Source organism: Coptis chinensis, chromosome 3, assembly GCF_015680905.1.
Source record: "Coptis chinensis isolate HL-2020 chromosome 3, ASM1568090v1, whole genome shotgun sequence".
Taxonomy (NCBI): Eukaryota; Viridiplantae; Streptophyta; class Magnoliopsida; order Ranunculales; family Ranunculaceae; genus Coptis; species Coptis chinensis.
In genome coordinates this window covers 28,838,197-28,854,935 of record NC_141458.1, presented here as the reverse complement: position 1 = coordinate 28,854,935, position 16,739 = coordinate 28,838,197, and the positions used below count along the sequence as shown (strand labels likewise).

The following is a 16,739-nucleotide window of genomic DNA, read 5'->3' as shown; positions in this document are numbered from 1 at the left end:
CTATTTCTTATATATATTTGACAAATTTAGAAATTTTTTATTTTTTTTTATTATTTATAACAATGTTTAGAATAGTTAGGAGATCATATCTAAACAAATATTAATCTAATCCAAAACTTATAAATGTCACAATTTTGAGTAAAACATCTATGTAGAACCCTCCTTTGCTTAAAAGCTTAAGTTAAAATAGTGTTCTATATGGTGCGTGGTGGCTTCTGGTCAATATTCCGTTGCTCTTATTGATGAACGAACTTATTGCAATGGGTTCGTGATTCCCCCAACTCTTTCTTTTCCTAAGTAACGGCTACAAAGTCCAAAGTAGTAACTTCGACCGTACACCACGGTACCAGGCATTCATTCGACAATTTCGACAATCATAATTTCCTTCAGAATACCCCTCGTTGGGTCTTGGGTGCTCCATTCTGTCAATTCAGAGAGCTAAGGAGGTGGTGTGCATATTTTGTTTGTTAGGATGGTCTTTTTATGTTTAGTTATCCTGTTATCGTAACTTTGGGCACTGAAGTCGATGTGCACTAGTGTTAAAGCTGATGCGACCCCGCCAGTACCTACGAATTTACACGCAATTCTTATGCACCATCGACCCGACTTGTCTCTTCCCGCATAGATAATTGGTCTGGCAGTGTACCGGGCGACCTGCTAATTGGTTTGGCTCGCCAGATATACCTTTTTAATTTTTGGGTACCAACTACGAAGCCAGACATATACTGGAAGTACTAGACTGCCTATATCTCAAAGCGAAAATGGAAAAAAGAGTGGTATATAACTATATATTGGTAGATATGTTTTTTTTTTTTTTTATATATATATATATATATTAATTATTGGCAAATCTGTTTTAAATGAGATCAGTAACTCCCACACCAGTTATATCCAACCGCCTCCACTTTGTCTATGAAGAGAAATGAAAACTCGCTTTGCTCAAAAACCCATCACATAATTACACAAAAAATAAATCTCAACCAAGTGATTCCATATGTAACGATAATATGATTTCAATTACTCATTTACCCACATTTCTCATATTATTGCCCGATTTTCTCTGATCGGATATCTTCGGCACTAAAGTACTAATGGGGCCTTTGGGGATTTGGGGTGATAAGATTTCCCATAAAAGGCTATTGATATCTATAGTTACCCCCCAAGCATTTGCGATATGATGGGAGGTTTCCAAGAGCAAGTAGTGTCTCTAGGAGCTCGGAATTGGATCCTTGCGCCTATGCAAAGCTTATTTCTCATGCAGGAACGTTTGTCATAGCTTATTTCTCATGCAGCTTCAGCCCACCTCTGGTAACTAGCATGGACAAAAGCTCAACAAAGTATAGTACTCTGTGTTATCATGCTCCAACTCCAGCAAACATTCTGCGGTATCGGCTTACTATCAAAATGAACCCTAGGAGCAAGAAGAGCACCCCAAATTCGACTGTCTGGCGTAGTTACCATTTTCTAAATTATTTCCTTTGCTTCTCAGAGATTTCCACATCAACCAAAGAGATCTACCATGCCAGTACATAGTGATTTAAATTGTGTTTCACACCCTAAAAACTGTACAACCCTCAAGGCCAAAATGAATACAAGCAGAAAGTAAGCTTAAAATGGTGATGCTCTTAAGGTTTGACACCATCATCCACCATACGGCCAAAAAGTTCCAAGGCTTCTAAACCTAGTGCATGGTTAACTGTATCCTTCAATCATAGAACTCCATGCAACTACATCTCTAATAGATCAAAAGACCTTGCAGAAACAACACTACCGCATTTTGAATACATGCTGACAACAGAGGTTTCTATGCTGTCTTTCTACAGAGCTGAAAAACACGTTACCACCATAACACATGGACCACCTCTCCCATTGCAGAGCTGAAAAATCATGACTTCCTCAGTCAATCAAAGAGAGACTTAAAAACATTGCAAGAGAAACACTTTTGAATGACGGCAGAGTTGGCCATCTCACATGAAAACCATGTTACGCATCATTAACCCACTTACCAGACTCCACCACCTTACCCAACCAACTCTAGCTGCACCATCTTATGCCACCGATAATGGCATGAAAATGTCGAGTAACTGCGATAAGACATCATACCATTTGGACTCATTAGACTAATACTAAGGAGTTCATGCTGACCCTTATAAACAGCCTAGTTGAATCTCACATGCAAAAACAGCAGGAACACAAAACTGTAGCACTCCAGATTGAAAGTATATTTCTTGTGACCAATCTCCCAAAACATGAAGAAGCTATTTAACAAGTGAATAAAACTACTGAACAAAACCTCCCAAACAGATAGAATACAGTGCTCATTTTCACATAATAAATTTCCAATAGTCCCTCCTAATTATACATATATGATACAAAATCCACTGAAATCCTAAAGAGAAATATGCAACTTTGAAAAAAAAAATCTCATACAACGACTACACCAAAACCACATCCTATGAGCTGAAAAGACATCTTCCCCTACTCAACTTTAACCAAAGTAAAGCTTCTGATAACTCGAGCATCTCCAAATCTGCTCTCAGTCAATGTCCACCACTATGGCAGTTCAAAAGTGTTCTGTTTAAATATCATGCTCCCTTTAAGTGGGACTGCCATCAGTCTACACTACATATGAAAATATGACTAAACCATCTTCATCACCTTTCATTTAATTATTAACCTGTTTTCTTTTTTTTATAGATAAAATTCACTTTACTGTTTCTTTTAGGCTATGAACCCAACTCATGGACTTCCCACGGTTGGGACAGGTCCACTACTCCACTTGCTATTAACCTGTTAAGCCAATCTCTTTCTACTTTCATCCTTTTGAGTCCACCAATCCATCCAACTCAACATTCTTTTGTCCAGTTCTTCACTACACTAAGTTTAACACAACATGTTTCCCAATCACCTAACAAACTGTTCAACAGAGCATAAATGGCATGAATCCTATGTTAGGCAACTTAATACATTGGTCACCTAAAGAGTGCAACTGCTCGTCCACCATCCTTTCATATTTCATAGGAAGCTTCACCATCAAGATCTAATATAATGGGCAAGACCTTTCCCACTCGCTCTGTCCTTATGAAAAATAAAAGCCGAATATATAATGATTCCAAGATATTTATGTTCCGTAAATGTTTTGCTACATTGCCAAGTTGCTCTGACTTGTTTTAAATCCGTTGGACTATAAAGCATCTTTCCGAAGTCCTACTCCTGCATCAACCCTTCCCTGTCCTTATCTCAAGTTACTACTTCTCATTGATCTCTTGGATTCAAAATCAAAAAGACAAGATAAATGATTTCAAATTTAGCAAAAGGAGTAAAGGAGCTGGTGGTAGGTTAAAGTACTCTTCTAGCCATCATTCTTTGTGCAATATCTTGAGTTCCAAAAAGTGGGAGGAGCATCATCATGTAGCATTCGTGGCAGATGTAGATAAAGTGGTATTAGCCACAATGGTGATGAATTTGTAAGCTCTGGTTTCCTAATCAGAAGGAACAAAAAAAAAAAATTCAAGCTCTAGTTCTACCCTTAAACTTGTGTGTGAATTTTGGTTGTGACAATCATGTCTGAAATGGGCACATAAAGGAACAGTCATGGTTCTTATGTCTGAGTGCACCCAATGGCATGCATTCATGCAACACCACAATCCCTCCATACCAACTTATGAATAAATAGCTATAACCTACATAAGCATAAGCACTAAACCCGGAGGAAAATGAAGTTAAACAAGGGGCGCCTATCTACTCCAAAGCTCAATTAATGTAATAAAATTTCTGAAACTTTTGACTATACATTTCATAATAGTAAAATTAAAGGATAAATGCAGTAACATGCAGCCAAATGAGATTCTAATCTTATCACCAAACACCGATTTGTGCTTTCCTATTCAAAGATTGCTTTAAAAACATACTCAGTTTCTCATTCCTTTTTAATTCTTTGTTCCTCCATCTAAGCATCCTCAATTAGTCATGTCTAACAATGATGAAGCTTCATTGCGAAAGGATCATCACGTTGAAAGCCTTTGCATGGTTGTGGCTGTCTTTGAACAATGTTAGACAAAGGCCATGTTCAACTTTTTGTAATTCCATATTCAAATAACGGAAAAGAAATTTTATTAAGAAACAAAGACAAAAATACAACACGGCAGGAACTTGGTATTGCTGAGAGTATCAGGATGCAGTTGTTATCTTTATATTGTAGTGAGATTAGTCCCATGCCGGTCAGCTCAGCTATAATAGTGGGTAAACCTCTAGTATAGCTGAGCAATGCAGGACTAATTTCATCACGATGTCAATATAGAATCAAATACCTCCTAATACTCTCCACAAGATTTATAAGGACATCTCCACTAGGTCAGCAACCTAGCCTTTAGGCTACTTGTCATTTGCTTCCTATCACAAAGGTAAGTGGGAAACACCAAAAGGAGAAACAAAAAAAAACGTAAAACAAAATAAAAACCATGTTAGGAGATTCAAGAATCAAGACCGAATTTAGAAAATTTCCTTTTGTTCTCACAACTTTATCTATCCTCTTTCTTCTTCTTTTTTTATCGGTAAAAGTTAAATTGTATTAGGTCAAAGAAAAGGTAGGTCGAGATAACCTACCATTAACATAATAAATAACCACAAAACAAAAGCAACCACCCTACATACACAATATCTTCCCATCTATCTACAAATAATATATGATAATAACTAGTTTATCTATACTCTTTCTTGTTCTTTCCTTCTTTATAGTCAGTTGGTGGATGAAGAGGGCATGGGTATGAATGACGAAGAGGACAAAGATACCCATGGGTATGAAACTATGAATTGATGATAGCTCAGTCAGGTGAAGAAGATGACATAACGTGACTGGATCAGGAGGAAGAGTAGACATATTGAGAGTTGGATTCATGATGTATTTATGCTTTTCTTTTTTTGCTTATATTCGACTAGATTCATATTTTCCAATTCTCCGTTCTCATCGTTATTGGTTGTCAATGACTTAAGGCTTGAACTCCGAGAAATATTAATTTGTTGTTTGATTTTAAACAAGTAGAAATGATCTACAAGTTCAACATAAGCAACGGAGCTTCTCACCAAATAGTTTATGACTTGCTAATTTATTGATGACTTATAATTCCCATAAAATAACTTGGAACTTTTAGCAATAAACATAAAATGAAGTTAATAAACGTGTGTAACTAAACTCCAAATCAACTTTCCTAACACCTACTCCACAGAGCATAACAAGACCGACTACTATTCAGTCACCCCCCATAAACTATATAACTGTTTCACACATTATGATATATAAAATTACATAATAAAAGGCATACAAGAGATTACATCATGGCTTAGCCTTCCACCTGTTTTTTAATGTGCTTTTCTTCGCTGTGGTTGTTTTTCTGTTACTAGCCTGTAAATCCAGTACACCTAGTAACAATAATAATAATAATAATAATAATAATTAGAAAAAATGTGGAAGAGGAAAAAATAAAGATGGGAGAGAGAGAGAGAGAGAGAGTTTACGAGAGCGAGGACGTGAACAGTGATGAGAAGTACAACGATTAGAGGAACTGCTTCTAGAATCCAAGGTCGAGTCATGATTGTTGTTGTTGTTGTTTTCGGCATCTTCTTTTTGAAATATTGAATTGAGATTTTACAAATTATAAAGAGTGATGAATCAACTAACTGTTGTTTACTTAAACCCCAATTTCAACTCAGTTCATTTCTAGTGCTAACCGACTTTGTTTCTCAAAATACTACGGCCCATCCCCATCGTGCTACTCAACACCTGCCCGGGCTACGTTTATCGGACTCTTAAAAAAGTCTGAGACGAGTTTCGGGCCTTCGTGGATGCCCATTGCAAAGGTAATAAAATCTTGTTTTTTATAGTGAGACTAGCCATTAAGCCCGACCTATGGTCGGGCCTGCTACCTTGATAGATGAATATATGGTTGAATAATTTTTTTAAATATGTATGTATTTTATGAAATCCATTAAGAAATAATAGTTCAAAACGTTAAGTTGTGATGGAAAAAGAATGAACGAATTAGAACGATTTTTTTATTATTAATTGAACTATTATTTATCTACTATTTAGGTGTATCAAATTGGAGTTGTAAAATTGGAGTTGTAAAGCATGAAGAAAACTAAAATATTTGTCAGACTACTCTATTGTTCTGATATATGTCAGAACTAAAATATGGAGTGTCTACCAATATCATACTTGATCAAAAGTTCCATTTCACATTCAATCTGAACGGTCTTACTATGTGATAAATTACACAAAAGAATTTTCAAAACTAAAATTACAGAAGTTCAGAACTAAAATCTGTCAGACCACCCCTAATACGAAAGATGTTTGCTTCTTAGCAACTGAGGGCAAAACTGCTGCAGGCCTTGTTATTTGAGGTCTGAAGATATTTGCTTCTATTAGCAACAGCAGGTGGAGGTGAACTGCTTTAGCTTATTCTAAAAGGAGCCTTATCACAGGGGGTGCACATGGTACAACATTCCAGCCTGGCTTTCTTAGCTTTTAAGAATTTGGTCTTCTTGGACTGCACTTACCTAATTATATGCCTGTGAAAAGCTGGTTGGTCTTGTGCTCTATCAGAATCTCTGGGTTTGTGAAATTTCTGATCACTTCATCCATGGGCAACTTTTGTTGGAGTTATCCCTCACATGAGGAGAGAAACCGAGCCGGACGAAACGGGCAAACTCGACATCCGGGTCGAAAAAAGAGGCCGCTTCGAAGAATAACATAGGGCGACCAGCTTCAAAGTTTCCCAGCCAGCGGTGTCAGTCTTGGTAGCGACTTCGCTTCAGAGTGGCAGCGCCAGCGCCAGTCTATTTTCGTGGGCCCTTGCTACAGTACCCGCGAAATTTGGTTTTTGGAGATAAAACCAAAAATCAAGGTTTGGGAAAACCTAACCTAACAGAACCAAACAAGTCAGAAGGATTGGAATCCAGACTAAAAACAAAGAGAGAACCTTTACAGAGATACAACCCTGTAAAGAGATAAGAGTGATCTAGTAAGGTGAGAGACTGAAAGGAGAGATTGTAATCTTCCTTCCCATTTTATTAAGAACTGGCTCTTGTGGAAGTAGGCATCATTGGCCGAACCACGGTAAATCTTTGTGTTGTGGTTTGTTGTTTAACTGCTTTACATTATTATATGTTGTTGATAGTTGTTTAGTGAGTTGGGCATGTTAGTATAGGTTGTAGTTGATATTTAGATTTTGTCCGGAGTTGAAGTGTGTTCATACAAGTTATCTGTGTAGTGGGGAACCGATTGGTATTGGTGTAATCCCCAACAAGTGGTATCAGAGCCTTGGTTAGAATAGCCTAGGGTGTTATCCCAATCTTGGTCGGGCGGTGTTTGACGAAATTCTAGAGAAGATTTGAGGTTAAATAACTTGTAGAGATGGACCATTCCGCGAACACTGCATTTGATGAGTCCGAATAGGAAGAACTACACCATCCGGAAAGCCAAGATGGAAGACTTGCTTTATTTGGCACTTCCCATTGAGAATGAGGAGTAAAACCGTAAAAGGCGATGAGGGTGGAAAAAGCTTGACGTAAAGCTATTACATTCGACAATGGATAGACGCATGTGTCTTTCACCATGTGGCCCAAGAGACTACAACGCTTCGGTCATGGAAGAAACTTCGAAGACCTTTATGAGAGGAAGTCGGTGGGAAACAAAGTGCTAGTCGTTAAGAAGTTTGCGCATTATGAGGTACCAAGAAGGTTCTTCAATGTCCGAAAGATCTTAATGAAGTCTGAAATATCATCAATCGATGCATTTGATGAAGATCAATTTGGGAGACGGTTGAGGCTTTGTTTCTATTAGGCTCTCACCCGAAAGTTGGGAGACATTAGCGGTTTCTACATGGAGCAGCCAAGGATGGAATTGTTACCATGGAGATGGCTACCACGCCTTTGTTGAATGAGGAGACTAGAAGGAGTGCAAGAAGCAGCTCTTCTAACTCGAGGTCCTTTTCACGAGAAACGGGGAGAGGTCGGGCGTAAAACCATCTCGCTCTAGAGGTGATGACACTAGAACTCCTAAGGCAGAGAGGCAATGTTACTTACTATTGTGCCACCAAAGGCCACTTCGGATATGAGTCGCGTAACAAAAAGAATAACCGTACATGAAGACATGGTGCGAAGGAACGGAAACACGTGCAGAGATACTTTACCGCACTAGTCGATGACCTGAGTGGGAATTGTGGTCGATTGTGGTGTGTCTTTGTCACGAAAGTACCTCATGTCGATATCTGAGTGGGTGATAGATACTGAGGAGCATCCTATCACGCCACACCGCGCAGGGGATTCTTCACTACCTACGCCAGTGGTGAATATGGTGAAGTGAGGATGGGTAACGCATGCCTCAAGATTATAGGCATTGGAGATGTTCATGTAGAAACCAATGTCGGCTACACCTTGACACTCAAGGATGTAAGACATGTCCCCGACATACGGTTAAGCCTAATTTCGGCCGGAAATTAGATGATGATGGCTTTGTAAACTCGTTTGGTAACGGGTATGGAACCGAAAGCAGAGGTTCCATTGTAGCAGCGGAGGAAAGAAAACTTGCTCTCTTTACAAAACACGTGGCTAGTTTGTGTAAAGCGTAAGAAGAAGAAGCTTCATCCGAACTGCAGGGCACAAGAGACCGCGGTCACATGGGCATAAAAGGGATGGAAGTTCTTGCTAAGCAAAAGGCCATGCCGGACATTAAAGGTACACATTTAAGTACATGTACTCATTGTTTGGTAGGAAAGCAACACGGGTGTCTTTCCAAAGATTCCCGCCTCACGAAAAGGACAATCGCCCTGAACTAGTGCAATACGCATTTTATGTGGTCCTATGAGAGTGAAGTCCCACCGTGGAGTTTCGTAGACATTCATTGATGATCGCCAAAGAAAGATATGGGTCTATAGTCCGAAGACCAAGGATGAAAGTACTTTTGTTTGAGAAATTCCACAAATGGTGGAAAGAGAGACCGAAGTTGTTGAAGTGTTTCGCCGATAATGGGGGTGAGTACATTGGGCCATTTGAAGAGTATTGCCGAGTCATGGGATTCGCCATGAAATTCCCAAGACACCGCAATGTAATGGAATAGCGAGAGAATGAACCGCACCATTGTAGAGGGATAAGATGCATGCTATCTCACTCTAAGCTACCTAGAAGCTACCGGGTAGAAGCAATAATGTGATCAACCCGTCACCGTCAAAGCCTCCGAATAGTGATTATCCGGAGAGAGTATGGTCGCGGAGATGTTGATTATGGATACTTGAGGTATTTGGGTGCGGGGCATTTGTCATATTCCGGGATGAGAGATTCAAGCTTGATGACAAAGCCAAGCAGTGCATTTTTCTGGGTTATGGAGATGAAAAGGTTTGGTTACAAATTCTATGATCCGATTAACAAGAAGGTAATCCAAGTCGAGATGTTGTGTTCCTGGAAGACCAAACCATAGCAGACTTTGAGGAGGGTGAGAAGCTACAAGCTTTCACCAATGATCTTGTTGATTCAGAACCAGAAGTTCCTACTGTGGAACGTGCAGAAGGCATTGAGAATGCAGAGAACCATGAGTTTGAAGCTCATGATGAGAATCTTATTGCTCATGATGGGATAGAACCTATTGGTATAGAAGATGCGATGAGATGCATGAACCACCACCGAAAGCAAGCGAAGTGTATCCTCCGAGGCACCGCCAGATGGGGCAAGGAGGTCCGACAGAGAGGAGAATAGCTTCAACCAGGATCCACCACATACGTGCGCGTACTATCGGATGGTGGAGAACCTATGTACTATCAAGAGGCACTTGAAGGTACGCACAAAGAAAAGTGGTTGAAGGCCATGCATGACGAGATGGATTCTTTGCATAAGAATCACACTTATGAAGTTAGTTGAGAAACCCACGGGAGAAAAGTTCTCAAGAATAAGTGGATATACAAAGTCAAGCATGAGGAGAACAATCCTCACCCAAGGCACAAAGCTCCTTTGTTGTGGAAGGATTCGGTCCAAAGGAAAGGGATTGACTTTGATGAGATTTTCTCTCCAGTAGTAAAGATGACTTCTATCCCGTGGTGGTATTGGGTATGGCCGCAAGTATGAACCTAGAGGTTGAGCAGCTAGATGTTAAGATGAATGGAGACCTTGAAGAAGATGTCTACATGGACCAACCGTAGGGTTTGAGGTCAAAGCGCAAGGAGCACCTAGTATGCAAGCCGATAAAGAGCTTGTATGGGTTGAAGCAAGCACCGAGACAATTGGTACATAAAGTTTGACTCCTTTATGGTGAAGCAAGGATACAAGAAGTCCGCTTCCATCATTGTGTGTTTGTTCGAGATTTCGGATGGGGATTTCATTGTGTTATTATTTGTATGTGGATGATATGTTGATAGTTGGCCCAAACATCAACAAGATATCCAAGTGAAGAAAGACTTGAGTAAGTCCTTTGAGATGAAGGATTTGGGTCAAGCAAAGCGGATACTTGGGATGCGGATCACTCGTGATAAAGAGTGGAAAGTTGTGGCTTTCTCAAGAAAGCTACATTGGAAGTGTTGAAGAGATTCAACATGGATCAAAAGCGAAGCCCGGTCGGTTGTCCGCTTGGTATGACCAAAGAGATGTGTCCTAAGGGTGAGCATGAGCGAGTCGATGGAAAAGATTCCTTATGCATCCGAGCAGAATTTGATGTATGCCATGGTGTGTACTAGACCGACATTGCTTTTGCCATTGGGGTGGTAAGCAGATTTCTCCAAATCCGGGTAAAGAGCATTGGGAAGGTGTTAAGTGGATATTGAGATATCTCAAAAGCACTTCCAAATCATGTTTGTGCTTTGGTGGAAGTAAGCCCTTACTTGAAGGCTACACCGATGCGCATATGGCGGTGATGTTGACTCGATGAAGTCCACCTCCGGTTATCCGGTTACTTTTGCGGGGAGCGGTTTCTTGGCAATCTAAGTTGCAAAAGTGTGTTGCCCTCTCCACTACGTAAGCCGAGTATATTGCAGCCACCGAAAGTGTTGCAAAGAGTTGCTATGGATGAAGAGGTTCTTCGACGAAACCAGGCTAAAGCGTAAAACAGTTTGTAGTTCTATGTGACATCCACTTGAGCAAGAATCCGAAGTTTTCATTCTAGATCCAAGCACATACACGCATGCGTTATCATTGATTAGAGAAGTACTTTGAAGACAAGCATTTGTGTATCGAGAAGATCCATACCGACAAGAACGGGTCGGATATGATGACCAAAGTCTTACCGAAAAGGTAAGTTTGATGTTTGTTGTGGCTATTGCCGAATGGCGCGACACTCCTCCCTATTGATTTGGCAATTGCATGGAGGTAGCCCCCACCGCTCGAGGGGGAGATTGTTGAGTTATCCCTCACATGAGGAGAGAAACCGGAGCCGACGAAACGGCAAACTCGACATCCGGAGTCGAGCGCCGCCAGCCGAAGAAAGGCGCCGCCGAATCCAAGATTTAGGGCTTAAGCGCTCAAAGTGGCCAAAGCCGCGCTGATGTCAGTCTTGGTGTCTTCAAAGCGCCCACCGCCAGTCTATTTTCGTGGGCCCTTTGCTACAAGATTCGCGAATTTGGTTTTGGAGATAAAACCAAAAATCAAGGTTTGGGAAAAACCTAACCTAACAGAACCAAACAAGTCGGGAAATTGGAATCCGGACTAAAAACAAAGAGAGAACCTTCTGTACAACCACAGAAAGAGATAAGAGTGATCTAGTAAGGTGAGAGACCGAAAAGGAGAGATTGTAATCTTCCTTCCCATTTTATTAAGAACTGGCTCTTGTGGAAGTAGGCATCATTGGCCGAACCACGGTAAATCTTTGTGTTGTGGTTTGTTGTTTAACTGCTTTACATTATTATATGTTGTTGATAGTTGTTTAGTGAGTTGGGCATGTTAGTATAGGTTGTAGTTGATATTTAGATTTTGTCCGGAGTTGAAGTGTGTTCATACAAGTTATCTGTGTAGTGGGGAACCGATTGGTATTGGTGTAATCCCCAACAACTTTAAGGGTACAAAGTGAAAAAATAAGTTAATACACTTATATTAACAACTTGCAAATGTGATACCTGCGGGCTGAAGCTAAAAAAAGTCATTAAAGGAGAAACCGATGTTGTGTAGTACTGTTTTGCAATGCCCTCGCACTTAACGCTAAAAATTAATCACCCCGCTATTGAATGGGGGTTTTTTTTTTTCTTCTTCGATAAACAACTATTGAATGGCTTTTAGTATTCTATTAGGATCGATATTAGATTTTTGAATAATGCCGTCTGCGCAAGTTTTTGTTTACATACAAATGTTGCCACAAAAGCGATGACTGCTTCACGGGTTATTTTCATTTCTTGTCACCTGCATAACGATGCTTCATAGGCAAGTTTAACCAAAATATTGGCAAAAATATGTGAATATCTGGAATGAAATACTTCCGCAAACCCAATTGCTAGATAACCACTTTTTCTCTCCTCGGGCAGCTATAGTTATTGAATCCTCCTCACAATGTCCGAATAATGTAACTTGCTGATCATCAAGGAAAACACTGTTGATGTACATGTCCGAAAGCCCCCATCAACCACCTGAACTTTCCAGCCCATTTTCTGCCATAGAGTGACTGATAATAAACTTGGTACGGAGTATTCGATCGAGAAAAAAAATATGTTAATATCCGAATGAAATACTTCGGCAAAATCCAATTGCCGATAACCACTTTTTTCTCTCCTCGGCAGCTATAGTTATTGAATCCTCTCGACAATGTCCAAAATAATGTAACTTGTCGATCATCGGGGAAAACATTGTTGATGTACATGTCCGAAAAGCCCCCATCAACCACCTGAACTTTCCAGCCCATTTTCTAGCCAGAGTGGACTGATAATAAACTTGGTATGGAGTATTCCGATCAGAGACCAAACAAACTCGTGGGATTGGCAGTAACACCTTCAAGATCTGGACCTCCGGCATATGTGGTCTCGACATGTTTCTCGAGTCGCATTCCCACCAATTGGATCGAAGTTATGTACAGAGCAACATCATGATGCTTTCAGAGACATTGAGAACCAGGTGCCCATAAGCTTCAAACAAAGGACCGCCATGGTTTTGAGGGAGGTAAAATGGGCTAAAGGGTGTCGGGGCGTATAGACCCTAAAGCCCATATAATAGTCATATTAGCAGTAAGATTCACTGGTATATCATACTTATCATTGACTGTATCCAAAGGCCATTGATACCGAATATGGTATTATTAACCAACCCAACTGGATTAGATCCTTCATAGATACTATCCAGGCAAAGACCCTGAGCTTTTCCATCCTTGCTTATCAAACACTCATCTAAAACGCCCCACATCACATCTGAAATGCTTTTGTTTAAACATAGAGATAACTCTCCTTAGTACATGATAACAGTTTAGCACTATCCAAATGTGAATTGATATAAATATTTAATAGTAAGCATTAAAATCTCAATGCATTTGTAGTTGAGAGATTGTACTCAAGTAAATCTATTTGATCAAGATGACTGAGAATATTACTCCAAAGACCATTAAGACTGGGAACAAAGTAGAAATATCTTGGTCACTTAATCAGAGCAATTTGTAAAAAGCAATTCTTACATCACTCACCAAGGATAGTAACTTCAATGCAATAGAGATTGGTTAAAATCTAAAAGCATTATAGGTTCATATCGGGTACACGGTGATAACTTTCTAAGTGAAGAAAATTACCTGTCTAAAGGCATAGACATTATCATATCCAATTAGCTAGAAAAACAATATAAGCACAATAGATAGATAGTACATATATACATTTACCATAATCAATAGTAAGCAGTAATGTCAATATATTTAAGTATAGCAATGGATACTAACCTTTGGTTCAATTTCTAGAGCTGCTAAAAACTCTGAAACAGAGAACTCTGATCAAATTGTTCTTACTTTCAATCCCATATTATTCAAACATCTAAGAACTCCCAGGATTGAATCAATACTAGAAGATGAAATTTGCCTTTTTAATCTAATTACAGCCGTCTCTACTCTCGCCCCTTCATTCGCCAACAATTTCTTCTCAAGTTCGCGGTTTCATGCTTGCAACTCTTCCTTTAAGCCCTTCAGCTCTTGCAAGACTGTTCTTTTGACTCCCATAACTGGCTGCACAAATGAAACATTTATAAGCTATGGCTTTGTTAAATTAGATTGCAAACTAACTAAAATCATTAGAAATCAATTGGGAGTTTACCTTCGCAAAGAGAAAATATTGTGCGGATCCTCTCGCCTTCTCGAGCAATTGGTTGATGATGGATGTGATTTTTCTGAACTAACTGTGAATTTCTAGGCTGTAGTTCTTTCTTTGCTAAATACCAACGCAGAGGAGGCACACCATCAGAGTAAATGCTGACTACCTGCACTACGAAATGCAAATTTGAAGTTAGATCAAGATTGTGTTAAGAATAGATATGACAAACTAAAGACAGAGGGCTTAGCTCCTTCAAGGCGTCAACCTTATATTGATCCACATCTAATTCTCCAGGCTTACCAACATCTTTAACTCCAGAAGAGGCAATATATCACCACCACCCCCAATAAATTCTCTCTTCTCTAAAAACCTTTGCTCTACAGAATATAATTAATCTACCAATCCCCAAAAAAGCTACGACTATCAAACTACCATCAAGTGTGGAAAAACGCCTATATGAACATTATCATATCAATAATAAGAAAAAGAGATAGAACACAAATAAAAACCAACCATAAATCCTTTTACGTTAAAATATATAAATTTATCTGAGAAGATCCTCCAGCTCTTTCAACAGCAGATCCAAACCAACCATTAGCACAAAACTTCAAAACACCCATAAACAAACAAACTCCACAAAAGACTAAAAACATCCAATGCCCCAATACTCTCTTCTCTTTTAAACTATTCTCAAACAAAGGAGCAGCAGCAGCAACCTCAAACCCCCATCTCACAATCAGAGTCTCACTCCGAGAGCTTAGTCAGTAAACTCTCTCATTTTTAGTAAGAAGGGAAATGTCTCACATTAGTTTTAGTTCTATGTGTACTATTGGGCCTAGGTCCAACATATTTTATATTCAAATTTTAAGCGGGTATTTGTATCGTCAACTTATATTCAAATTAAGTTACAGAAACACACTCCCACACCCCAAGATCGAAGACTTTAACTTAAGTAAGGAGATTGGTGGAGCTGGCAAATGAGTTGCAAGAGTCTGCCTAGTACATACTCTTCTGTGGAAGCGACATAAAGGTACAATAAATTTGTTCAGAATTGTTGCTGAAATTGAATATGTAGTTCTTTCTCATTCAATGGTAGCTTGATGTAAGGTTGTTCAGTCGTAGGGTTTTATCTATGAAACAAAATGTTTTTAGTTTGTTCATTGTTCACTCTCTGTTTCAGGTACCACTCTTAGTTGTTGTATTCCATTCGACACTCTTTAACACCGTGAATACATCTCAGGTGTTCTTCATGTGTGTGTGTGTGTGTGTGTTCTTATATAGTCAAATTTTCTCAAGTAAAGCCATCACCATAGATTTGGGATTGATGTTCTCTCTCACTCAAATGGGAAAAAAATGTGAAGGTTAATGTAGAAAGATTAAAGAACAATTTGCAAGTGTTGTTGTTGGGGTGGTTGCTGTATATGCGGAAGAGGGACATTTTTAACTACTCCACAATGGCATAACTTGTGATTGTATAGTGTGTAAATGGAGTTCATATGAATAAGACATAGATACAGAATACAGTTTTGTATACATAGAACTTGATTGTACATCCATATGACTTGAGTAATAATTTCTTATTCTTTGCAGACATTGGCTGCAAAGGAACAATCCAGGTTTTCTGAGCCGGTCAAACAGCTTGATATTTTGTTGCATTTCCACAAAGGGACCTCAGATACAACCAACAGACAGATGTTGGAGTAACCATTTCCGAAGTTGTATGAGTCATGAAGAGGACCAGTTCATCCTGAATATCTATCGTTACATACTGGTATTTCTTGGAGCCCCTAATTCACAATTTTATGCGTATCTAAAGTTGAAACCTGTATATTAATATTCATATATACTGATATCCTGTCATATTTCTCGACAACCATTGGAAAGTGAATTTGTAGATTTTCCGCGTGTCTGGGCTGAGTATGTGTTAAAGAGGCAGGAGGCACAATTCCAAAACAGGCGCTTAACTTTCGAGGATCTTGAGGTAATATTATTTTCACATGAACTCATATTTGTATAAAATACTGAAAATTTGACATGGTGCCATCGCTGGTTGCGGAGGTGTTGAACTCAGGCTTAGGCGGATGAAAGTCCTTCTAAACAATCAGGAAATATAATAAATTTGTTGATACTTGAAGCAAGTTCACATAAATATTGACTAACAATATTAAAATAACTAAACTATTCCCATTCCCTATTCATAATTGCCGACATATTCAATCTCTTCTTTTCAGAATATATCTTCCTGCACATTTGATAATCCCATATAGTCTTCTTTGAGAATTGTATTTTTTTTCATTGTGTAGTATTGCAATCGATTATGCTCTAATTTGATAGATATATCAAAATTTTTTTTCTGTGCAAGTGTAATTACATAATGTTGTAGTGGAGATTCACTTTTGATGATTGTGCTTCCGTTACAATTTCCATCGTCATCTAGACTATCCATGTAGTTGACCTGTAATAATTTTTTATTTAATTTTCTCAAACATAAAATGA

General features: G+C 39.0%; 2 long non-coding RNA genes across 15 annotated transcripts in view; both read right to left on the bottom strand.

The window, feature by feature from the left end:
* Positions 1-988: 988 nt before the first annotated feature.
* On the bottom strand, positions 989-5,858 carry LOC147509029 (uncharacterized). Of its 2 annotated transcripts, none has more exons than XR_015218346.1 (3): positions 5,515-5,858; positions 1,972-5,418; positions 989-1,877 (listed from the first exon to the last, which is right to left on the bottom strand). It is a non-coding gene; the product is annotated as an uncharacterized LOC147509029 (long non-coding RNA). The 2 variants fall into 2 exon arrangements; XR_015218344.1 differs by having other exon boundaries at positions 2,007-5,418.
* A 6,374-nt stretch (positions 5,859-12,232) lies between these two features.
* Positions 12,233-16,739, bottom strand: part of LOC147509026 (uncharacterized) — a 31,329-nt gene continuing 26,822 nt past the window's right edge. Inside the window, exons 1-4 of one of the 13 annotated variants that reach the window (XR_015218339.1) lie at positions 14,757-15,023; positions 14,247-14,414; positions 13,880-14,158; positions 12,233-13,372 (exon numbers count right to left, since the gene is read on the bottom strand). This is a non-coding gene — a long non-coding RNA (uncharacterized LOC147509026). Of the gene's footprint in view, positions 14,159-14,246; positions 15,059-16,739 lie in introns of those variants that run through there. The other 12 variants (XR_015218340.1, XR_015218338.1, XR_015218332.1 and 9 more) reach the window with 12 other exon arrangements.